The following is a 5,876-nucleotide window of genomic DNA, read 5'->3' on the forward strand; positions in this document are numbered from 1 at the left end:
TAGTTGCTTAATCTGCATGAGAATCAAATTAAAGCCAATAGTATTCAACAATATTGTAATTACTAATATTGAGATAATTACTAGCACTGTTTGAACATTTTAAAAAATAAAAAATAAAAAAAAATTATGTCATTCACTTATGTAATATATATAAATAAAAACATCAAGAAGTGCATACCCTTTACAACTGGAAATATGTGAATTGTCAAGCACTAGACAAAGAAAATTGATACCTTTCGATTCAAAAGAACACTCTCACCCTGCAAGGAGTCATGATAAATTTCAGTATATAGATTTATCGAGATGATAGTCTTGGGTAACTTGGATATTGAATTAAATGAAAAAATTTATAAGGTTGAAACTTTTTTTCATCCATTTATATATGTCATGTAAATATGTATAAGGTAGAGAGATGAAGAAGAGCATACAAGAGTGAAATGAAGGGACGTGAATGAAAGTTGACGTTTTTCACTTCAAACCTATTGGTAATGGTGGTGTCTTGAGGTGTGTTTGAAAGTGACTACAATGAAGAATGAAAAGTTTCAATTTATATACTGAAATATAGGATGTTTCATTTTGATTTAAACAAAATGAAACTTGGTAATGGTTAGAAACACCTTTTGACAATTTGTTCAAAGTATTTCCGTTTATTTCTTTGCAGGCATTAAACTTTTTTCCATCTAAGCTTTTGATTGTCTTTTTTTTTCTTATTAAAAATTCTTTTTTTTATTTCTATACAATTGTCCATTTTTATAATGGATTATTTTTCTTACAAAAATAGACAAAAAAAATCCACCGCAAAAAAGAAAACAAAAAATTAATACCGTATATCTTGTTTACCATTCTACTTGTTTGTCCATATATATGTTCAATATATAAGCAATATCTTTTTTGAAAGAAATATATATATAATCAATATCATAACGATTTATATTCTTAAAAATTTTGGTTATTTTTCAATTTTCAAAATTATGCAATATCTTAACAATTTATTTTCTTCCCCATTTTGGTTATTTAATTTTTCAATTTTCAAAATTTAAGGTGTAGGTTATGCATTTACCTTGTAAATTCACTTATTTTCTTCCCATTTTAGTTATTTTTCAATTTTCAAAATTTAAGGTGTGGTTATGCATTTACCTTGTAAATTCACTTTAGTTGTCTATGACCAATGACCAGATAATACTCTCTCTCTCTCTCTCTCTCTCTCTCTCTCTCTCTCTCTCTCTCTCTCTCTCTCTCTCTCTCTCTCTCTCTCTCTCTCTCTCTCTCTCCTCCCTCCCTCCCTCTCTCAATAATATTCATTATTTTGAAAGGGGATAATACGATTTTAGCCACCAATAAGCTTGAAGTTTAACCTTTTTTAATAAAGAGGAAAGTTGTTCCATCTTATTATGAAAATATCTCCTATTGGGATCCCTCCAATTAATAAAAAGAATTGAAATTCAAATTAAGTTGTAAGCCAAACGAGACTTGTTGGAAAAGCCCACAAGACCTCCAAACTGAGTAAAATGCTCAACTATCGAACCATGAAGATCCGTAGGAAAACCTAGCCAACCCGATATCAAAAGCCAAAGTTGATTGTAGAAAGCACGAAGTAAAAAGAAAATAGTCTTGATCCTACACAATGCAACAAGTAGCCGTGCACCAAGAATCATTGTAATCCAAAATATATATCCTAAACAGATTCATTTTTGTCGCTAATCTATTCAGGAATAAATGCCAAATAAAAATATTGACCTTAAGTGAAATTTGCTTTAGCCAGAAAACAAGGTTAAACCGATCATTAACACCAACTTCAAAAGTTGTCAAAAGATTATAAGCACTTTTGACTGTGTATCCATGAGAATAATAAACTTCCAAATCCACCTGTCATTCAAACCAACCTGGAAAATTACAAGTGACAGCTTCCCCGCACACTCCCTCATCAACCCCTCCTCCCACGCAAACAATCTCCTATGCCACTCCCATGTGTAACAACCCGGTTTTAAGATTTTATTTATTTATTTATTTTATTAATTATTTAATTGTTTGATGTGTTTTATTTATTCGGTTAATTGAGTTTTAGAGAAATTAAGGGTATTTTGTTAATTTGAAGAATGAAGGGCATTTAAGTCAATTATAGGTGAAGGTTATTTTATAAGGTAAGTGGGAACTTTATAGAATTACCTAAGTCGAGGTAAATGGTAAAAAGATAGAATTAAGAGTATTAAAAAATGAGAGTTACTTGTTAGTAAGAATAAATTGAGCCCAATAGTTAGCAAATGAGTTAAGCCCAATAGGTTGTGTATATAAGAAGAATCAAGCGACCATCCAAGGAAAATTTGAATTATGCTCTTTACCCACTTTTTGCTCACTCCCAACTGAAAAGACCAAAATACCTCTGCGTGAGTTAACTCACACTAGTGTTAAATTTGCGTAAGTTAAATCACACTGCGAGACTGAAGTCACACAGAAAACACACACTAAAACCCAGCGTGAGTTAACTCACGCTAGTTTTGTTTCATAATATTCCAATTTTTTCACGCTGGTTTGCCAGAAAAATGACTGATGAGAAAACCATGATAACGAAAACAATAACCTTCGAGGTTTGGATTAGAGAAGAAAAGAGAAATCAATGATTTTGGAGGGATGATAAGTCATTTACATGTAACATTGTATCTTTTCTTGCAAGCAAAATCAAAATTTAAACAAACCCTAAATCTAAAAAATTTCTAATTTAAGAGAAAAAATCTAATCTATAAACATAAAAGGTTAATGGTGTTTGATTATGAAAACTTACTTGTTATTGGAGTGTTGTTTGATTTGAACTTGAAGGAAATTTGGTTTTGGGTGATTTGAGAGAGGTTTTTGAGATTTTAGATGAAAAATGAGGAAATGAGGTGTCCTGCCTTGTTTAAGACAGCACGTAGCGTGAGTTAACCAACGCTGTGCTAGTTAACTCACACAGCGTTAGTTAAGTAACACAGAGTTTAACACTTGCGTTAGTTAACTAACGCAAGGGCATTTTTGACATGGCCGCAGAGCGCGAGTGAAAAGTGCAGGGGGAGAGCAAAATTCTTAAGCAAATCATAGCACAACCATAACCTTCTACAATTGATTCCGTGGGGAATTTCTTTACATCGGCCCAAAATATAAATAAATTGATTCTAGAAATGAAAATTAAGCAAATCACAAATCACAAACAATTGTTTATCCGCTAATTGTTCACTATTAATGGAATCCGAAAGTCAAAAAACGGTGGTATGAAATTGCTTGTCAGAGGTTTCAAATCCATGGTTTCTCATGTTGTTGTTTTTAACGCGACTTAAGTCACGTTGCGTGACTTAACTCACGCAGAGGAACATAAGGTGTGTGAGCAATTTCTGTTGGGAGCGAGCAATTTCTGTTGGGTAAAGAGCAGAATTCGAAAGATTTTTACTCTTCCAAAAATCTTTAAAAACTCCGAGGTTTATGTATTAGGCCGTAGACTCTTAAAGCTATCATACTCCTACACTGCTTCCTTTATTATCTCCATCATAAAAGGTTTAATAAGATCAGCCCCCTCAACATCATCAATAGACTTAAACAACAAATCCCCAAAACATGGTCTACCCATCTCCACCGTTTTGAAATGGTTACAAAAATGATAAAAAAAACAACACATCTCACACCTTGAACCCCCTCTATTTGCGCCCCATCTACTGAAATAGAGATAATAACATTCTAGCTTCTCCTAGAAGACATAACCCCATGAGAAAATTTATAGTTAGCCCCCCCCTCCTTCAACAAGGTAATTCAAGATTTTTGCCACTACATACTTGCAAGTAATTTAGGCGAAGGCATAATATAAGCTGACAACAAATGAAGCTCTTCCACCTCTTTAATATCCATTCTCTTTAATAGTCCAGCTTTCAATGCAGAAATTCAACTTATATATATTTCCAAAAGATATGTATGTAAAAGAAATTTTTCATTCAATATCTGAACAATTTATTTTCTTCCCCATTTTGCTAATTTTTCAAAAGTCTTTACCTTGTCTTTTGTAATTTTCTTATCTATAAAAAAAAAAGTCTTTATCTTGCCAGTTTTCGGTTGTGAATGAGTTATGACAGGTAATGTTCTTTCTCTTAATTTTAATTGTCATTTCAAAATCGTGACACATATTATTTATTATTTCTTCTAAAAAAATATTTATCTTTTAGACTATATTTATTTCAACTTTATTTTTTAAAATATTAATTATCTTTATAAAAAATTGTTTAATCTTTTATAAGGCATTAGTTTAAAATGAATAAAAATATGTAAATAATTAAGTAATTTCCTTTTTATTATTTGGTCAAAAATTGAGAAAGTTGTTTTAAATCTTATGAATAGTCCTGGAAAAGGTCTCTTCTTGACTGCATCTTCTTCTTTAACTCTCAAAGGTTTCTCTGACTTAGATTGAGGAGCTTGTCCTTGTACAAGAAGATCTACTAATGGTTTTTGTTTCTTCTTAGGAACATCTCTAATCAGTTGGAAAAATAAGAAACAAACTGCTGTCTCCAAATCATCCTCTGAAGTTGATTATACGGCATGAGCACAAGCAACTTGTAAGGGTCAATGATTGCTATATCTTCTGCAAGATTTCCTTGTTCCTCATCCTTCACCTATTATAATTTACTGTGATAATCAATCAACATTGCATATAGCTGCTAACCCTGTATTCTATGAAAGGACAAAACGTATTGAAATAGATTGCCATGTGTTAAAGAGACGAGATTCCAAACAGGCATGCTTCACCTAATAGCATTTTCTTCCGAGAACAAGTGGCAGATATATTGACTAAATCACTTCACCCTGGACCTTTCAACACTCTACAACACAAGCTTCGCATGATTGACCTTCATTCCAGCTTGGGGGGGGGGGGGGGGGGGGGATGATAAAGTTAGTGTCGACAAAGTTAGTTAGTTAACTTGCACTGCAAGTTAACTAGGTTCTTAACTCCTTGTAACCGTTTTCCATCATAGTTAGTTGTAGAAGTAATTAACTAGGGTTAGTTGACAGTTATATGCTCTTCCTACACTACTTGTAAATTTAGTTTTTGTGTGAGATATTATAATGAGAATGAAGTTTTCTTCTGCTTCAAGCTATTTCTCTACGTCAATGGAGCTTATGTTCCACTTTTCACAATTGCAGTCATGAAATTTAATAAAGTCTTTGGGTAAAATATGAGATTTGAATTGGAAGCAAAAATTGATATGCTCGAATTCATGTAATTCACTTACATATGCAATATATAAGAATAAAAATCTTAACATGGTGGAGAGATCAAGTGTACACCCTTTAGATCTAGAAATATGTGAATCTAAGCACTAGACAAAGAAAGTTGACGCCATTCGATTCAAAAAAACACTCTAAACCTTTAGGTAAGCATGAGAGATTTCTATATACGGATTTAAAGAGATGATAGTCTATGTTAAATTGGATTTTGAATTAGATGGAAAAAATTACATGCCTGAAACTTTTGTCATCTACTTATATATGTCATGTAAATATGAATAAGGTGGAATGTTCAAGACTCTTTATTATGCTCTTCTAGCATACTCTTTAGATGTATTAGAAGAAAAAAAAAACTCCTTGGATCTTCAAAAATGTGAATAGGAAGACACGTTAATGAAAGTAGATGTTTTTCACTTCAAACCCATTGGTAGTGTTTTTCAATTCAAACCCAGTATGATGATGCTCTCAGAAGTAGAGGAGAAAAAGAATTTGAAGCTGATTTTCAATCAATGGATATAACAATTCCTTGTGTGTCAAACTCATTGATCGAAAAGAAATTCCAAGAATAATACACTCATGCAAAGTGTAAGGAGGTTCAAGCTGAATTCAGAGCTAAAATGAATTGTGTACTCACCTTA

The sequence above is a fragment of the Medicago sativa genome, chromosome 5 (assembly GCF_051527215.1).
Source record: "Medicago sativa cultivar Bolivia chromosome 5, Bolivia_mono, whole genome shotgun sequence".
NCBI lineage: Eukaryota > Viridiplantae > Streptophyta > Magnoliopsida > Fabales > Fabaceae > Medicago > Medicago sativa.